Here is a 20,486-nt window from a genome sequence, read left to right as displayed (position 1 = left end):
AGGGGCCCTGAGGGCACAGACACGGGGCTTCCCTGCCCCTGCTCAGCCTCATTCCCATTGGTTGGTTTGTGTTCCCCTGCGCGGGCAGAAGGACCCTTGGTCCCGTGACTGGGACAGTTCCTGGGGCAGAGCTCCGGCCATGCGGCTGGAGAAATAAACATCTCTGAAACAGCTATCAAGAATCTGTCTGTCCATATATATTTCCTTTCCACGGGACTCCTGGTTTGATATATGCGTGTTGCAGGATCCCCACTGCAACAAATGGTGGAGAATTGAGAGCAGAACGATCCCCGATCCCTAAGCGACTGATTTGTGTGAGTAAACCCTGGAAACTTTGGATTCCTCTTCTTGGTTTTGCTTTGCTATTCCGTATCTAAACTATGGAGGAACCGTGGGAAGACTCTTGGCTCTCAGAGCCGCATATGGACATTTATCTTAAACTTAAAACGATTCTTGAACAACGATTTGTAAATTTTAGCTTGATTCAAGCTCAGAAAGAACTGAAACACTTCCTGGCATGGTTGTTTAAGAACTTTTTCTATGTTTCTTGGGATTTAATTCTTACCAAGGGCTTTTGGAAAACCGTTTGGACACAGTTAATATTTGAGTCAAAATATATGCCGATGGAAGAATATTTTCGTGAATATTATTTAGTTACCGAGACTGCTGAGCAATGTCAGCTGTGTCCTGGCGCAGGGACTGTGCGGCCCAGGCCACGTGCGCCGAGCGCTCTGCGAGCAGCAGCGAGGCAGTTCCCGCGCGCGGGCGGAGCCACGCGAGCCGCAGTGTCGGTGGCGGAGCAAGGAGCGGCGGGACCCGGCGGTGCCCGCCCGGTCCTGTGCAGCGCGTGGTGGAGCGAGCCCCGTGAATGCCCGACCGAGAGGGGCGGCACGCGGGCGGCGGCGGGCGGCAATGGCGGCGGTGGCGGTGGAACGGAGCCGCGCCCAGCCGAGACGCGCGCTGGAGCAGAGTGCGGGGGGGTCGTCGCTCGGGGGCCCGGCCGAGATGTGGATGCAGCGCCCGGCAGCGGCAGCGAAGCTGCGACCAGAGGAGGCGACGCACGGAGAGCTGAGTGGCGCGGCCCGGCCCGGCCCGCGCAGCCCCGAACGCGACCCCGGGAAGAGCGCGCAGGCACGAGCAGCCCCGACAATTCCAACACGGGAGCGACCGAAGGAGAGAGCAAAGACGCAGCGAGACAAAAAACAGCAGCCACTCGGAAAAAGATCATAGTAACTAAGACCTTAGGGATAGTAAAATGGTATAATGTTAAGCAAAATTATGGTTTTATAACAAGGTGTGACAACCAGCAAGACATATTCGTGCATAGAACTGCTATTAAAAAGAATAACCCTGAAAAATGCATCCCAAGCTTGGGAGATGGAGAGGTGGTGGAATTTAATATTGTACTAGGGAGAAAAGGGTTACAAGCATCGCAGGTCACTGGGCCTGATGGTGTTCCTGTAAAAGGCAGTATATATGCAAAAAATCGTAGTCATGTTAGACAATATCTCCATTGTAAGCCCCCCCTACAGTTTCCCTTTCCTAATCCCACCTTTCCCTTTTACCCTATGTCCTATTACCCCCAGTGTATTCCCAATCCATTTTTTCATCCATGGTTTCCCTCACAAAACCATGCTTTTGCCAGTTGTTTCCCCAAAAATCCCTTTCCAATGCCGAGTGGGGGATGAAAAGGGGGAGGGAAGAAGTTAAACCCTCTCCTGCCTCAGTTTCCCCACAAAGCATGCTCAGAGAATTCTGTCTCCCTTCTGTCAGCCCTAAGATGTTCCAGAGAATCTGTTTGGACATTTAAAGACTCAGGAGGGTGGCTTGTTTTGTTTTGAAACTGTTCTTGTTATGTTTATCCAGTTGTTTTCATTCTCCTTTTATTAAAATAAAACGGGTGAGGTGTTGGGGTCCCTCCCCTGCCGTGTAGCCCTGGGAGAGGGGCCCTGAGGGCACAGACACGGGGCTTCCCTGCCCCTGCTCAGCCTCGTTCCCATGGGTTGGTTTGTGTTCCCTGCGCGGGCAGAAGGACCCTTGGTCCCGTGACTGGGACAGTTCCTCAGCAGAGCCCCGGCCATGCGGCTGGAGAAATAAACATCTCTGAAACAGCTATCAAGAATCTGTCTGTCCATATATATTTCCTTTCCACGGGACTCCTGGTTTGATATATGCGTGTTGCAGGATCCCCACTGCAACAGGAGAGGACCTCAGGAGATCTCTAGTGCAACTCCTGCTTGATCCAGGCCAGGCCAGGCCAGGCTGCTCAGGGCTTTGTCCCACCTGATTTTGAAGACTTTCAAGGATGGAGGTCCAAGAGCCTCCGAGACTGGACAATTCCTTGCACTGCCTCCAATCTCCTGTGCTGGGAGCTGCCTCTGGAGTTTGCTTTATTTGTGGTGCACATTCTGCTGTTACTCCATTCTGCCATTCCTTCTGCTTTTTTTGGTACCTTTTTTGGCCATTCCTTCTGCTTTTTGCTGCTCAGTTATTCCTTCTCCTTTTCTTTTTCTTTTTTTTTTTTTTTTTTTTTTTTTTTTTTTTTTTTTGCGGTTCCCTTTTCTCTTTTCTTTTCTGCCTTTCACTCTCACGAACAGGAAAATTTCTAGTTGCAAAGTCAGGCTGAGGTTGCTGTGGGATCAAGGAGGCTGCTGCTGCTCCAGATGGATGAATTCCTGGAGGAATGAGGGTGAAGAAGACCCCAACAAAGTGATCCCCATCAGTTCTGATAAGAGAAATGTGATGCTGAGGCTGTAACACCTCTGATTCCCTTTCCACAGGACAATGGGATAAGGAATAAAGGCACAAATGAGGCTTTGGAAATCTGTCTGGGACCATCCAAATCTGGAAAAAACCTGACCATGCTTTAGGGTTGTCACTTAGCGCTGACTGACCCTCCATTGCCTTCTCCCCTGGCCCTCAAATTCCTGCAGCTCCAGCCAGGCACCAGATTCCAAGAAGTTGAGCCTTTCCTCAAGTATCCCAAACGCCATTGATCCAGCACACTGCTTATCTCTTTACTGCAGGACTTCCAGACAACTTCCTAAATGCCCAAATGCTTCCCAGAGTGAATGAAAAATCCCTCCAGCATTGGCAACTTCTTCCACTCTGGCTGTTTAAGAAGGGGAGAGCAGAAAGGTGGGGTTTAGTGTGGAAGCAAACACCTTGTTAACGATGTTGCATTCTCTTTCCGCTCCTGTGACTTCCCAAAATAAGTCCTTTCTCTTGGAATCTTGTGGGATAAGGATGGTGTCCCAGCTTCAGACCTGCCCCAAGGTATTTGGCGTGGGCTGGGCTGTGTGACACCGGCAGGGGACTCCCAGTGGCAATGTCAGCTGCAGGATTTCTCCAGAAAAGCAGGACTGTGGTGATGCCTGAAATCGGGCATGAAGACCTGGGAATGCTCTGCCTGCCCTGATCAGCTGGACTCAGCCATCCCCACTTGGAATGTGCGTGGCTTCAGTCGTCATCCCAGGAATGTCCCTCCTGGAAGTGAAGTAAAGCACAGGAGGAAAGCAGAAGGGAAAAAAAGAGAGGGAAGGAGGATGGAAAGCTTTTGGTGGGGGTTAATGAGGGGAGTGCACTGGAACAGCGCCCCTGGATCTGGCAGGGATGCGCTTCCACTGCAAAGGGGTGGGAAACCGGAGAGAAAGGGGAGGTTTGGAGGCGTCCCCCCAGTGTGAGTGGAGATGAAGAGCCTTTCAATGCAATGAATCCTGTGTCCTGAAGGCCGGCAGCCCGCAGTCATTCTGAAACAGGTGCGCTGTGCTCCGGGAAGTGCTGGCTCAGGGCCATCCCCCCCGGCGCGGAGGCGAGCCCGGAGTCCGCCCCGGGCTGCCTGAGTCGGCGTTTGGGTGACACAAAACCACACGGAGGAACGACGCTGTCAGCAGCTGCTGTGCGATGCCTTCGGCTCCCTCCTCCTGTGCTTCCCCTTATTTGGGGAAGTCATTTCTGCTTGCCAAGGATGTGGAATCCCTTTGCTGTATCAGTCTGCACGGCTCCCGTCCCTCAGTGGGAGCTGCTTCTCCAGTGGATCAGCCCTTATTGTCAGCTGAACGTGGGTCTGTTTGTTCCTTGGGCTCAGCACAGGGAATTCACAGAATCACAGAATATTCTGAGCTGGAAGAGACCCACAAGGATCATCGAGCCCAGCTTTTAAGGGAATGGCTTATCCAGGGATCAAACCCATGCCTTGGTGTTATCAGCACCTGGCTCTAACGGAGGGAATCTGAGTTGATGTTGCACTTCCAACACTGCCCCCATCTCCCCTTGGTTTTTAGGGATTGATATTAATGAGTGACCCACCCTCGCAGCTGCAGGAAGCTGCTCCATCCCAAGCCATGAGGCCGACAAAGCTCCCTATTCCCTGGTTTTTGTGGGAGACCAGAGCTGGGGAACTTCCTACGAAGGGAACTTCAGCCCTTGTCACTCAGCCCTTCAAGTCCTACTACAAATACAACTTTTTGAGTGGCTGCTGAGGAAAGAGGACTGAGAGAAAATGGGGAGATGGTTGGACACCCTCAGCATGGTCTCCAATCAGCATTTTCTGGGATAAAGCTCTTGCTCTACTGAGATGAATAAAATAAATTGTTCCCAAGACCGAGTGCAAAGACCACATTCAGCAGTCCCACCCTTGTTATCCCAAACATTTGGAGAATGATGCTCTTCTGTCACAGGCACTGATCTCTCCCCAGGAAAAGAGGTGGGGATGGGGATGGATGACAAGTCTGGGAAAGGACCAAGGGCATCCATCAGGGATAACTGATTGTTTCTGTTTCCCTGACAGGGTTTCCTCTCAAAATGCAAACCCAACAGGGAGAGTTTGCATTTTCTGGGAAGTGGAGCTGACAGGGTGTGGGGACAGGGACAGGGCTGCCCCCGCTGCCACAGCTCCTGGTGCTGCAGTTCCACTCCACCCTAAACTGATCCCCTCCAAGTTTGGAGGGAGCTTTGGGACAGAGGACAGACATTTCAGGTTCTTCTGCCAAAGAAAACTTCTGGAAATAGGGCTTTTAGGGACCCTCAAACCTGCTCCGATCCTGTCACCTTGTGCAAATGGAGAGGATGTTGCAATCAAAGGATGATTCGTGAGGCCAACCTCCAGACAAGGACCCTGAGCCATCCTTCTGCTGTGGTTGGGTTGGTGAAGGACCCAGCGTAGCACGGGAACTGACCCATGTGCAACCAGCTGGTCACACTCTACATGTGGATTCCTGAAAGAGAAGGCTTGAATTTGTACCTCTCCAGTGTCATTATGGGATGGGCTGCACCGGGCATTGAACACCTCCGAGTCCAGCAGTGCTGGGTGCCAGGAAAAGCATCCCAAGTCCCTGATCGACCACCTCAGAAAAATGTTAAAGCCTTCACAAAAACCTTTGAACTGCTGACTTGAAAAGCTGCATTTCCTTGATTGGGGTTTTTTTGTGGTTCCAATGTGTCAGCCTGTGAGAACAAAGAGCCACTCTGGCAGGAGATGCTGTTCTGATAGAGCCCATTGCTGCTTCCCCTTCCTGTTTTTTTACACGAGAGCTGCAGCAGATGGGGCAGATAGGGCTGGGTTTGAGCTCTGCCTCCAGCCTTTCACAAGTCCCAACGGCTCAGGGAATGTGCAGCATCCCTCTCAGATGGAACAGTCAAGGAAAAACAGCCTGAAAACGTTTTCCCATTCCTGATGGTTCCTTTATGAGGAGCTGGGAAATTCTATGAATGCTCCTGGTTTTGTAGAACTGATGGAAAATCTGTATTATGTCCAAATCTCTCCAAATTACTCTTTCACCCTAGTATTTTTTTCCAGAATGGGACAGACCTAAAGGTGCATTATTGACCCTCAGGCTGGAACTGGGTGTGAGGGTCCTTGCAAGTCACCAGTGACTTTAACCCTCCCGACGGGGGCTAATGGGAGCCTTTCTCACCCACAAAAGCAACATTTTAACTCTCTGATGTTCATCCTTTGACAGCAGAGTTTTCTCGCCACAAACCCCACAGAATTCTTTGTCACTGGAAGATGAGAACGCAAACATCCCCCCCGGAAATCTCAACAGTACAAAAACAAACATTCCTCATGGAGAAAATTTGCTTTAATCTTCTTTTGGAAAGTAAACTGAAAAGCCAGAAATAGCCTGTGCCAGTTGGCATTCTCTTTTGGGAAAGGCATTGGAATAAACAGCATGAATATATGAGGATTTTTGGCATCAATATTATTTTCAGGGCTTGTAGCCCTTGGAAATTTGTTCAAATCTAAACAGAGAGGCAAATTCATCTTCATGTGAACTCATGAATCATGGAATAGCCAAGGCTGGAAAAGAGCTCGAAGATCCCCGAGTCCAGCTGTCACTGGTGGCAGTTGACACCTGTATTTATTTACTGCATCTTGTGATAGAACATTGCTGCTCAGGCTTTGAGGATGGCCAGAGAATTATCTGGGACATAGCACACACCCAGTATTTTCCACAGAATCCCAGAGATCATGTTCAGCATCTCGCGTTGGAATAAAACTGCAGCCCCTGCCAGAGGCTTTTTCTCAGGAAAAATCCATCAGGATGCAAATCCTGTCTTTCACTAGAGCAGCTCCATGTTAGTTGTGGGGAAACATCCATGTGGAAATCAGATTTTCCTTAAAAGTATTAAGAAGAAATGCCTGGTCAGCTAAACCTCCATAATTAATCTTTGATGATCAAACATGTTTTGCCACGGGATGAACCTTTTAATTATTCCCATTTTATTTTATTTGCACCTTTGCTTTCTGTTCTCATTCCCAGTTTTACCCTGGGAAGACATGGGGAACACAAGGACAAGACCAACTTCTCAGGAGAAATCTCATTTTTCAGTTGCTACGCATTAACCACCAGGAGACCTGGAATCACGGAATGATTCAGGTTGGAAAACACCCTGAAGATCATTTATCTTAGCCAAGCCAAGACCATGTGCCCAAGTGCCGTTTTATTTCTTTTTAGGGTGACATCCCTGGATTTCTGGCTGTATTTAGGTGGTAAAATGATCTGCACCAGGGGGATGATTCTGTTCCTGACTGACAGGGAAAGCCCCATGTCCACATCCAAACTGAGATCACTTGGAGCAGCCTTGGAGCTCAGTCCTGGGCTTCTAATTCCCAAAGAAATACAACAGGTATCGGGTGGACTCTGTGTAAATGGGGAGAGAGATAAGATCTTGGAAGGATATCATTAAAAACCAGCCAAAGTAACATGGGAAAAGCCTAATCAAGCTCTCTGAGAAAGGAGAAGGCATGGTGGAACCTGGGGCTGGACACACCCGGCTTCTTCAGCCAAGGGAAGTGTCAGGGCAGCCAAGGCCAACCCGAAAATTCAACTTTGGAGCAGAATGAGCTGGAGCACACAGCAGCAGCAACAACATTCTGGTTCCTCCACCAGCTCTTCGAGGGCAGGGTTTGCAATTGCAGCATGAGAGTTGGAGACTAGAACTGAGCCCTCCAGAATGACGGATCTGGAGCATCAGATATGCAAATTGTTTGGTTAAGAGCACCACACGAAGGAGTGTCAGAAGCTTCCTGTTCTTTTAGCATTCAAGCTCTCATCTTGATGGTTTAGGGTTTTTTTTGTTTCCTTGTTGACTTGAAAGGAAAAATGCAAAGAGAAAGCCCCTGATGGGTGATGACTTAACCAGGCCCTTTGTGCAGAGCTGAGGGCAGATAAGGACACCCCACGCACCAGGAATTTGTGAAAAGATGTTCCAGTGCCCACCTCCAGCCCTCCTGCAGCTCTGCTTCTACAGCAGATTGCGGCAGATATCACCAGAAATCTTCATGAAATCGAAGTTTTGGTTTTAATCGTTACAACCTCTCATTTCCTGAATGTCACCAATAGAGCTGCCTGAAAATAATTCACATTTTCCATCAGATCGAGGAATTGTGTGGTCTGCACCACCCTACACCACCACACTGAGCTGCTTGTGCTTCCATTTTTTGCTCCAAAACTTCTGTCCCATCCTTTCTGCTTGGATTTCATGCTGTGTGCTCTCAGGCTAGGCCAGCTATCAGCTCCTGATTGGCCCAAAAACGCTTCCTCTGGGCTTTGAATCATCCCTCAGTTACATAAGTGCCTGCTCTTATCTCCTGTGCCAAGAATGGCTGTTTGGGGTTTCTCACTGGAGAAGGTTTTTACTCATTTTCTGCCAGGATTCCACTGCTCTGTGCAGCCCAGGCCCATAAAATGCCAGGAGTAGGCTTTAGAATGGAATATTCACCTGGGTTGGGAAAGGACAGGGGAGTAGCCAAGGCAGCCTGAGGGAAAGCTTTCTTCCTAAAAAAATAATATATATAAAATTCTATCACACAGAAGATCATCTCCCTTGAGATCAGTGATGTCTCAGAGGTGCTCCAGGAGGTGGTGGAGGCTGGGGACGATCCCAGCCCAGGCTGGTGTCCATGGTGTCCCTGCTGGGGACAGTCAGGACTGGGACCAACATTCCATGAGTATTGATCTCCAGTTCAGTCCAGCAGCAATTAAATGCATAACTTAATATTAATAACTCAAATATTTGTATGTAAATACAATAACTTAAAGATTTATGACCGTGTTGAGGCTGAGTTCAGGCAAGTTCAAGACCAAAGATAACGTGGCTGTTCCCATCCATCTGGAGATGCCACAGAACACAAAAATACTGCCAGCAAAGAACAACTCTGATGGGGGGCATCATAAATAACTCACCCTGATATCGGTGGAGCTTTTGCAAAACTGGCACATGATTCTGTTGGAATTAATGACTTTTTAGCCCTTTCCAATGGACTTCCAAGTGCTGAGAAGCAGGGAGCTGAAGGATTCCTGTATCCATCACCTGGTACAGCCTGGAGCTCATCGCCCATTGCCAAAAAACACCTGAAACCCCTCTTTGTGCTGCTTCTGAGCCATCATTTTGTGAGTTAGAGAGGTGCAGCTCACTCCAGTCAGTGCCACTGGTGGATTCGGGTCTTTCCCCAACTTTCTTCAAGCTCCCTGAAATAATGTTTATGAGATTTTGTTTCCTTTTGGCCACACTCTGAGGACTCACAGATATAAATCACCCCAGCACAGCTCGCTCTGTTTAGTCTGTGTCTTGTCTGTGTGTCAAAACCCCATTGGCTTTGCAAGGTCAGGCCTTGGACTGACCCCCACCCCCTGCCCCTTCTTGGGAGAGTTCAGATTCTGTGCAAACTCTCTGCAGTCTCGGAGATTTCTGGCTGCCTCCTGCTCCCTGCAGACCCTATATCATCAAAATTGCCTTTCTTGGCCATCTGAGGCCCTCTGAGTCACACGAGCCCTGCTTCTGTTGAGCTTCCAGGCTGACAACTGATTTCTGCCTTATCTTGTAATTTATCCATCTGCATTCAAGTCTCTCCATTGCTTCAGAAATCAAATTTCAGCCTCTCATCCCTGCCTTCAAATATTAGAACAGCATTATAGAAGCATCAGGCAGATGTTTTCCTGGCTCCCAACCTTTCCCTGCAAGAACCACAAGCCATTAGTTCAGCTGAAGGCTTGGCTTTCCTCGTTATTTATTTAGTTGTGCTTTATTCCCATTATTCTTTCTCTGCTGTGTTTTCCTTCTGATTTTTCCCACAATACTTTTTCCTGAAGCACAGCAGGGCTCCATGGAAAGGGAGCATCAGTATTTAGATTTTATTTTCGTTTTCCAGACAGATTTGGGAAGGAGTAGCTGGTCCAGCGAATCCACCAGGCTGTGTCAGCACGAGCACCTGGCTCATCCCTGCCATGGATCTGCTCCCAGAACTTCTGGTTCTCCACAGCCACTGCCAGGAGCAACAGGTGGCTCACAGGTCCTATTTTCCACATCCCACTGCTCTCTTCCAAAGAAAGGGAAGAACAAATCCCAAAAAGCTACAGAAAGCTGGGAATCCTTCAGCCTTCCCTGTGCACGTTGTGGACCACTGGCACTGTCCTGGGTTTGTAGGGACACTGGGTGACACCACCTGCAGCTTCAGCTGGCAGGGAAAGGCAGTTTTCTTCTGAAAAGCTCTCATGAGGCCCTAAGAAACCCCACCAAACCTGTGGCAATGCCCCATTGAACAGATATGCTTCTCCCCCTGCCCCCAGATCTCTTATCAGCTTCAGCAGAGTTTGTGACCCACCAAGTGATAAGGCCCAGAAATCCTGATACCAGCTTGCTCTGAAGACCAGAATTTCCTTGAGCAGAAACCAACATTTTCCTCTATTTCCTCCCATTCCCCTGGACCACAGGAGCTACAGATGTCCCAGCTCTTTTCCACTCCCACCAACGCCTTGGCTGGTCTACCTTGGCTCAAGCAATTTTCCCAAAACTCTATGTCTTTGCCATAAAAACTCCATCTTTGCCATAAAACCCCAAATCCTAACTGGCCTTTGCAGGGAATGGAGGATTTTCCTGAGGCTGTGTTTCCAACAGGATTTTCCCAGGTTGGCAGCTCAGATCTCCTGAAGTTTGGCAGCAGCACACTTGGGTCACTCACTCAATTATCTGGTTTTCTATGGAAGTTATTTTTATCCATCTGTGTGGTCCCACTAGGAAACATTTTCCTAATTCCTGTCATCTGTCCAAAGCAAACACATTCACTAATACAAGAATTGCATGGAATAGCACAGAATTTATTTCCTCTTTTATTCTTTCACGCAACAATAACACTTGAAATATCTCCTAAGTTGTTTCTTGAAGAAATAATAAATTTTTCTTTCTGACAACTTCCCTCCCCCCCACCAGCTGAAGGTAACCAGTGTTCATCCAGGAGAGATTTCTGGGACACACTGAGGCACAACCAGGAATTAATTCCTCATGCACTTCTTTCAGCTGCCTGTGGAGGAAGGGCTGCTTTGTGTGATGATCCGGACGGAGATGGATCGTGGCATTGGAGCTGTCCCTGGTGGTTTGCAATTCCCAGCTGGGCTCTGAGGGAGCTCTCAGAGATCCCTGCTCAGCCCAGGCTTCACCTGCTCCAATCCTGCCACGCTCCAGCCACTCCTTCACTGTCCTTTTCCAATCCCAAAAGCTCCTTTGGGCTTTTCCAATGACTTTGCATTTACCCCCCCACCACTGCAACGAGTGTTTGCTCTGCTCTCACTTTACAACACGGTGTAAATGTTGGAGAAACCCTACTCCAGGTAAATCTGCATTGGATGAGCCATGGGATGACATCACTTCTGCTTGAGCTTCCCTAGGCTGGTACCTCCTTGTGGGACTGGCCCTGGCACCGTGTCCTGGATTAATCCCAGCCCCACATGGCCTCTGGCTCCCTCCTGGTGGGATGGGGGAGAGCACTGGAATGGTAAAAGTGACGAAATCTGTGGTTGAGGAAAATCCTGCATGGAAATGATTTCCTGCTGTTGGTCCGTGATGGGAACGGAGAGGGCCCAGCCACGATGGGGTGAGCGTGTGTTGATGTGAGGGTGGGGAAGGAGGGCGAGTTCAGCAGAAAACAGAGGAAATCTGTGTCTTCCAGGGAAATTCCTGCCAGCCTCATCCCTGGAGATGAGCTGAGCAGAGGAATGTTGTGACTAAAGGACAGCGCAGAGTTTAACTGGAACCAGGCGGATCCGAGCGGGAGCATTCGGACACGAGTGAGAGGCTGAGGGGAAACCCCGACAGGAGCAGAATAAACCCCACAAAGGTCTGTCCATGGCACAGCACAGGGAGAAATCCAGGAGCTCCCTCCCAGCAAGGAGGGGCAGGAGCAGGCAGGGGCAGATCTCTGCCGGATGAGAGCCCCGAGGCGTTGAGCGGGGCACTCCCCACACTGTTCCTTGGAAGAGCTGTCAGCTGACAACTCCCAAACTTGTTTATTGTATTCCCAAAATTTCAGCTAAGGGCAGCAATGGGGAATTTTCACCTCAGCTCCTGGATGAAGGGCGTGTCCCAAAGTGCTGTTGCATGATAATTTCCACACTGGGAATGTGAATTAGTGAAGGAGGAAGCTAGAACACGCCGATATTTGCACTAAACTCATTGTACTGAGTTCTTCCCCCCAGTTTTATGAATCACCACCACTTCTTTATGCATTGTTTCTGTGATCTTGATCCATTCTGCGCCTTACCAAAAAGGATTGTGCCATCAACCTTGTCCCTGTCTCCCTCTAAGGAAATCTTTCCTGCCAGCTCTGCAAAAGGGGCTGATGAAATCCTGTTTTATGGCTGAAATTCCCGTCCACAAGGAATAAACATTCTATTAGTAATGCTTTATCCCTCATTTGCTCTCGTTAAAAGGTAATTTCCTTTTCTACCCTGAAAATGGAGAATAATGGCAATAAAACAAGCGGGATGATGATTTCCTCTGCTGATGAGCTCTTTGGGAAGGTGAAAAGGGGAAACTCATGTTCTTGAGAGAGGGGCAGGGTACACCCAGGTCACACATCCACACCTGAGCCAACAGGGACAGGGCTGACCCTGCCAATTCCTGCTTCTCCAGCATGCAGAATCTGCTGTTTTCCCATCAGGAAGGGCATTGAGAAGGTCAGCTCAGCACTTCTGGGCAGCCTCCTGATGCTTTGCTGCTGTTGGGGTTTTAGTTTAGTCTGGTTTTTATTTTTTTCCCTGTTAAAGGAATTTTCTCCCATATGCATGTTGCTAGGGGACAAATAGCTGTACTTAAGAAAGACAAAAGGGGAGTGGGGCGGACCTGGCTACTCCTTTGTCTACACCTGGGTGTGGAGTCAGTTCGCTCTGAGCGTCCGGAGAGAGAAGCTGCAGAGAAAGGAGCTGCTGCTTCTTTCTTTTTGGCCGTTCTTTCTTTCTGCTGGAAGCAACGCCGGGACCCCAAAAGCTGCTTTCCCTGCCCTGCTGGAGACCGGGCTGTGGCTGCCCTGCTCCGCTGCTGCTTCGAGCTTCCGCTACGCTGTAGCCCTGCTCGCCCTGCCTGCCTGGGCCTCCGTGGGTTTTTCCCATCTGGATACATCTCGTCTGACACCCGGGATTTGCGTCCGTCTCTGCCGTTTCAGCCTGCTGTTCCCGAGAGTCCGGGATCGGCTGCCCAGCGGTTTGTGAAGCCTTTGTCCCATCCCTTCCCGGGATCCCAGGGCACCGGTGCCGCGTGCTCCCCGAGCTCGCTCCGGAGCGCCCCCTGCAGGCGCGGGGGAACCATCGCACCTGCCCTGCTCACCGGGAGCCGCCAGCGCCCCTGCCGGCTGCGAGCGGAACTGCACCCGAGGGGAAAGGGTCTGACAGCCGAGAAGGCTGGGACTGGGTTTGTGATTGCTGTTACTGCCAGAGTTGTTGTTGTTTTTGTTTGACTGGTTATACACATATATATATATATATAGAGTAAAGAACTGTTATTCCTATTTCCCACATCTTTGCCTAAAGGCCCTTGATTTCAAAATATAATAACTTGGAGGGAAAAGGGGTTATATCTGCCACTTCAAGGGGGGCCTCTGCCTTCCTTAGCAGACACCTGTCTTTCAAAACCGAGACAGATCTTGGCGCCCAACGTGGGGCACGAGGGCATTAAGAGATAGAGGTGAAAAAGGAATAACAGTTCCTCGATAACTTTATTTTGTGTGCTGGATATTGGAACCTTGTTAGGCAGCACTATGTGGTCTAGTTTACCCTGGTTTGGGTGGCATGTAGCCGTGGCTATATTCTTCCCCTTTGCAGCTCCTTACTTGAATATGGGTCCTCTGACTAAGGCTACCATTGCTGTTATCCAGCTTGCGTTATGGGTCGAGAAGGTGAGGAATTCATGGGTTTTTAACTTCCTCCGGAATGTGGGCACATGGATAAACAGCTATCACACACTGAGCACATGTTTTTGGGGTTATGTTAACAATGGTACTTTCTGTGAGGAAATGACACCAGGGGAAGTTTTCTCCCAACCCCTCAACCAGTTCTTTGGGCCCACCCCATCAATTTTCGAAGGGTTTAAATTCCCTCTGAATACTAACCATCTGCTGCTGATAGGCCTACTCTATTTAGCATTCAAGGATAAGTTGAGATTGGCTTGGATATCTACCCGGACACCAGCCCCAGAGACTAGAGATCCTGCCCCAGAACCTGACATGGCCCCAGAGAGTAGAGTTCCTACCCCAGAGCCTGATCCTGCCCCAGAGCCTGACATGGCCCCAGAGAGTAGAGTTCCTACCCCAGAACCTGACACGGCCCCAGTCACTAGAGATCCTACCCCAGAGCCAGAGCCTGCCACAGCCCCAGACACTAGAGATCCCGCCCCACAGACTGATACTGCCCAACAGTCCACCTCAGAAATGGACTACCCAAACTGGGTGGGGGTACTGGCAAAAGGGATGCAGGAGATGTGCCAAGAGATGGGTCAGGTGCGCCAGGGGATGTGCCAGGAGATGGGCCAGGTGCGCCAGGAGATATGCCAATTGCTAAGGGAATACACCTCCTCAGCTAGTGAAAAACCCTCTCCCTGCCCCAAAGAGGGTGAGTCCGATGGTGCAGCAGTGGAACCCACGGATGTTACAACCGTCCAGGCTTCAGCTGAACCACAAGGACAACCACAGCCAGCAGCAGTCGCCCCTGTGCAAAGGAGGAAGTATAAGACCAAATCAGTACGACCAGTTAATGATGATGGGCAACCAGGGCCCTCACAACCAGCAGGAGAGCCAGAGCCAGAAATCATCACTGAGTCCCTGTCGCACGACAGTCTCCGTGCTATGCGAAACGACATTGTGCGAAGGGGGCATGAGCCTTATACCACCTGGCTGCTTCGGGTTTGGGACCTTATGGGCACAAGTGTGCAACTGGATAGTGGTGAGGCAAGGTATCTGGGATCGTTGACCCAGGACCCAGATGTGGACCAGATATTTGTGAGGGAGCCAGGGCCTCTCTCTCTCTGGGAGCGGCTCTTAATGAGTGTGAGAGAAAGGTTCATTCACAAAGAAAGAATGCAGGAGTATCATCATAGAATGCAGTGGAAGACACTCGAGCAAGGGATCCAACAGCTAAGAGAGGTGGCAATATTAGAGGTACTCTTTGGGAAGGATGGACAGCACGATAATGACCCCGATAAGGTCACGTGCACAGGACAGATGATGTGGAACCTGGCAAGGCTAGGGCCATCGCAATACACCACCTTCATTGCAACGATTGATGCTGACAATACCCGAGAAACAGTGGGCTCTGTTGCCAACAGGCTCAGGCATTATGACAGCATGATCAATGGCCCGCTGAAAGCTCATGTCTCTGCTGTGGTCCAGGACCTCAAAGAGGAGATGAAGGAGATGAGGAAGGAAATGAGGGAGAAGATGAGGGAGGAGATGAGGGAGGAGATGAGGAGGGTCAGTGTGGCACCAGTGCGAGTCACAGGCCCCCAAGTCAGAGCCCGTCGTCCCCCTGCTAGAGAGAGAGGGTACACCCCACGAGCTGAGCTGTGGTTTTTCCTGTGTGAGCATGGGGAAGACATGAGAAGGTGGGATGGGAAACCCACCTCTGCCCTGGCAGCGCGGGTGCGTGAACTCAAGGAGGGAGGCACTAACCGAGGGGGTTCCGCTAAGGTGAAGGTAGCCTCAGCCTCCCGTGACCGAGCTGCCAGGCATTACAGAAGGGAGGATGATATGTCGGATCCCCTTGAAGGTACCTCGAGCATGTACGCCCAGGGAAAGAATGATAACCAGGGCTAGAGGGGCCCTGCCTCTAGCCAGGAAGAGGCACGGGAGAACCGAGTTTTCTGGACGGTGTGGATCCGATGGCCTGGCACATCAGAGCCACAAAAATATGATGCATTGGTTGATACTGGGGCACAGTGTACTTTAATGCCATCGGGACATGTGGGGGCAGAACCTGTATCCATCGCTGGGGTGACTGGGGGATCACAGCAGTTGACCCTTTTGGAAGCTGAGGTGAGCCTGACTGGGAAGGAGTGGCAAAAGCATCCGATTGTGACCGGCCCAGAGGCCCCGTGTATTCTGGGCATAGACTTCCTCCGGAATGGCTACTACAAAGATCCAAAAGGACTCAGATGGGCATTTGGGATTGCTGCTGTGGAGGCAGAGGGCATTAGGCAATTGAACACCCTGCCTGGACTATCTGAGAATCCTTCTGCAGTTGGGCTCCTGAAAGTGGAAGAGCAACGAGTGCCAATTGCCACCTCAACAGTGCACCGCCGGCAGTATCGGACAAATCGAGATGCTGTGATCCCCATCCACAAGATGATCCGCGAGCTGGAGAGTCAAGGGGTGGTCAGCAAGACCCACTCACCCTTCAACAGCCCCATCTGGCCTGTGTGCAAGTCTGACGGGGAATGGAGATTGACTGTGGACTATCGTGCCCTGAATGAAGTGACTCCACCGCTGAGCGCTGCTGTGCCGGACATGTTGGAGCTCCAGTACGAGCTGGAGTCCAAAGCAGCAAAGTGGTACGCCACTATTGACATTGCCAATGCATTCTTCTCCATTCCTCTGGCAGCAGAGTGCAGGCCTCAGTTTGCCTTCACCTGGAGGGGCGTGCAGTACACCTGGAACCGACTGCCCCAGGGGTGGAAGCACAGTCCCACCATCTGTCATGGACTGATCCAGACTGCACTAGAAAAGGGTGAGGCTCCAGAACATCTGCAGTACATTGATGACATCATTGTGTGGGGGAACACCGCAACCGAAGTGTTTGAGAAAGGAGAGAGAATAATTCAAATTCTCCTGCAAGCTGGTTTTGCCATCAAGAAGAGCAAGGTCAAGGGACCTGCCCGAGAGATCCAGTTCCTGGGAGTAAAGTGGCAAGATGGACGACGTCAGATTCCCATTGAGGTCATCAATAAGATCACAGCAATGTCTCCGCCGACCAACAAGAAGGAAACACAAGCTTTCCTAGGTGCCATAGGTTTCTGGAGGATGCACATTCCCGAGTACAGCCAGATCGTGAGTCCTCTCTACCTGGTTACCTGCAAGAAGAATGATTTCCACTGGGGCCCTGAACAGCAGCAAGCCTTCGCCCAGATCAAACAGGAAATTGCTCACGCCGTAGCCCTTGGCCCAGTCAGGACAGGACCAGAGGTGAAGAACGTGCTCTACTCTGCAGCCGGGAACAATGGTCTGTCCTGGAGCCTCTGGCAGAAGGTGCCTGGTGAGACTCGGGGCCGACCACTGGGATTCTGGAGCCGAAGCTACAGAGGATCTGAAGCCAACTACACTCCCACAGAGAAGGAAATCCTGGCAGCTTATGAAGGAGTCCAGGCTGCCTCAGAAGTAATCGGCACAGAGGCACAACTCCTCCTGGCACCCCGACTACCGGTGCTGGGGTGGATGTTCAAAGGAAAGGTTCCCTCCACGCATCACGCCACCGACGCTACTTGGAGCAAATGGATTGCCCTCATCACGCAGCGCGCCCGAATTGGAAACCCAAGTCGCCCTGGGATCTTGGAAATAATTACGAACTGGCCGGAAGGTGAGACTTTTGGGTTATCTTCTGAAGAAGAAGAGGAGCAGGTGACACGTGCCGAAGAAGCCCCACCATATAACGAGCTACCAGAGAGTGAAAGACAATACGCCCTCTTCACTGATGGTTCCTGCCGAATTGTAGGCGCTAGCCGGAAATGGAAAGCCGCTGTATGGAGCCCCACACGACAAGTTGCACAGGCTACTGAAGGAGAAGGTGGATCGAGCCAATTTGCTGAGCTCAAAGCTGTCCAATTAGCTCTGGACATAGCTGAAAGAGAGAAGTGGCCAAAGCTCTACCTCTACACTGATTCATGGATGGTAGCCAATGCTCTGTGGGGTTGGCTGGAAAGGTGGAATAAGGCAAACTGGCAGCGCAGAGGAAAACCAATCTGGGCTGCTGAAGAGTGGAAAGACATTGCCACTCGGGTAGAGAAGCTATCCGTGAAGGTCCGTCATGTAGATGCTCACATCCCCAAGAGCCGGGCTAATGAAGAACATCGTAACAACAAGCAGGTAGATCAGGCTGCGAAAATAGAGGTGTCCCAGATAGACTTGGATTGGCAACATAAAGGAGAATTGTTCCTAGCTCGATGGGCCCATGATGCCTCAGGTCATCAGGGCAGAGATGCCACCTATAAGTGGGCACGAGACCGAGGGGTGGATCTAACCATGGACAGTATCTCCCAGGTTATCCATGATTGTGAGACATGCGCTGCGATCAAGCAGGCCAAGCGGGTGAAGCCTCTGTGGTATGGTGGGCGATGGTCCAAATACAAGTATGGGGAGGCCTGGCAGATTGATTACATCACACTGCCTCAAACCCGCCAAGGCAAGCGCTATGTGCTCACAATGGTAGAAGCCACCACTGGATGGCTGGAGACCTATCCTGTGCCTCATGCTACTGCCCGGAACACCATCCTGGGCCTGGAAAAGCAAGTCCTTTGGAGGCATGGCACCCCTGAGAGAATCGAGTCTGACAATGGGACTCATTTCAAGAACAGCCTTATAAACACCTGGGCTAGAGAACATGGCATAGAGTGGGTGTACCACATCCCTTACCATGCACCAGCAGCTGGGAAGGTTGAGCGGTGTAATGGACTGCTTAAAACCACCTTGAAGGCACTGGGTGGGGGGACTTTCAAAAACTGGGAGATGCATTTAGCAAGAGCCACCTGGTTAGTTAACACTCGAGGTTCCACCAGCCGAGCAGGCCCTGCCCAATCTGAACCCCTACAAACAACAGACGGGGATAAGGTTCCAGTGGTGCACATGAGAGATATGCTTGGAAAAACTGTTTGGGTAAAGTCTGCCTTGAGCAAAGACAAACCCATCCGTGGGGTTGTTTTTGCTCAGGGACCAGGTTGCACCTGGTGGGTGATGCAAAAGGATGGAGAGACCCGATGCTTACCTCAAGGGGACCTTGTTTTAGGGTGAACTACCCATGGCTCTGTACTTGTATCAGTATCAGCATGTATATTTGTATATAATTTGGGTAATGCATAGATTTATATGGTTAAAAAAGTTAAGTTTCATGTAACATGTTAGTATGGGAAAAAATTTGGGGTGGATAATGTTGGGGTTTTAGTTTAGTCTGGTTTTTTTTTTTTTTCCCTGTTAAAGGAATTTTCTCCCATATGCATGTTGCTAGGGGACAAATAGCTGTACTTAAGAAAGACAAAAGGGGAGTGGGGTGGACCTGGCTACTCCTTTGTCTACACCTGGGTGTGGAGTCAGTTCGCTCTGAGCGTCCGGAGAGAGGAGCTGCAGAGAAAGGAGCTGCTGCTTCTTTCTTTTTGGCCGTTCTTTCTTCCTGCTGGAAACAACGCCGGGACCCCAAAAGCCGCTTTCCCTGCCCTGCTGGAGACCGGGCTGTGGCTGCCCTGCCCCGCTGCTGCTTCGAGCTTCCGCTACGCTGTAGCCCTGCTCGCCCTGCCTGCCTGGGCCTCCGTGGGTTTTTCCCATCTGGATACATCTCGTCTGACACCCGGGATTTGCGTCCGTCCCTGCCGTTTCAGCCTGCTGTTCCTGAGAGTCCGGGATCGGCTGCCCAGGGGTTTGTGAAGCCTTTGTTCCATCCCTTCCCGGGATCCCGGGGCACCGGTGCCGCGTGCTCCCCGAGCTCGCTCCGGAGCGCCCCCTGCAGGCGCGGGGGAACCATCGCACCTGCCCTGCTCACCGGGAGCCGCCAGCGCCCCTGCCGGCTGCGAGCGGAACTGCATCCGAGGGGAAATAGCCTGACAGCCGAGAAGGCTGGGACTGGGTTTGTGATTGTTTGCTGTTACTGCCATAGTTGTTGTTGTTTTGTTTGACTGGTTATACACACATATATATATATATATAGAGTAAAGAACTGTTATTCCTATTTCCCACATCTTTGCCTAAAGGCCCTTGATTTCAAAATATAATAACTTGGAGGGAAAAGGGGTTATATCTGCCACTTCAAGGGGGGGCCTCTGCCTTCCTTAGCAGACACCTGTCTTTCAAAACTGAGACAGATCTGCCAGTGGAGCTCTGGCCATGGCTCGGTGGCAGTGGGAGCTGTGACAGGTCACTCCTGCCCTCCAGAGTCTGCCCTTTGTCACCCAACCCCTCCTCGTACCTGCAAATCCTTGACCAGCATCTCCTTCTCCCTTTTCCAGACACAAGAGACAATCATTTGGCTGGGCTTGACTTTGAAAAGGAGCTTCTTGAACTCTGAGAGGCGAGGGAGAGGAGGAATTGTGGAGTTGTGGAGAACTTCAGAGAGGAATCACAAAAAGTGCTGAAGAAATGCACGTTCTCTGAGGATAATAAAGATGGGAAATGATGTCAAGTCAGATGTCCAGACAGGAGACCCCTCATGAGGGGAAAATCAGGACACCTTGGGTGAAGATCTGACAAGAATTGTTCTGGTTTCTCAAACAACCCAAGAGAAAATAAAACCAAGGTAAAGCATGAGAAGAGCAGCCCAGACTGTCAGTAGCAGAGCCATCAATCAGCCCAGGGATCAGGATGGCAGCTGGCACCAGCAGGACCAGATAACAGGATAACCCCCAAGGAACAGGAACCAGGGCCTGGCTTGTAGGACCAAACTGCAGAGTTATTTGCAAAGAAAAGTGTCCTCCCTCGATTTCCTTGAAATCTTCAAGCGTGTTAGAAAACTTCCTAAAAATACAAGATA

The sequence above is a fragment of the Corvus moneduloides genome, chromosome 14, assembly GCF_009650955.1.
Source record: "Corvus moneduloides isolate bCorMon1 chromosome 14, bCorMon1.pri, whole genome shotgun sequence".
Classification (NCBI taxonomy): domain Eukaryota; kingdom Metazoa; phylum Chordata; class Aves; order Passeriformes; family Corvidae; genus Corvus; species Corvus moneduloides.
Note: the sequence above shows the minus strand (reverse complement) of the source record.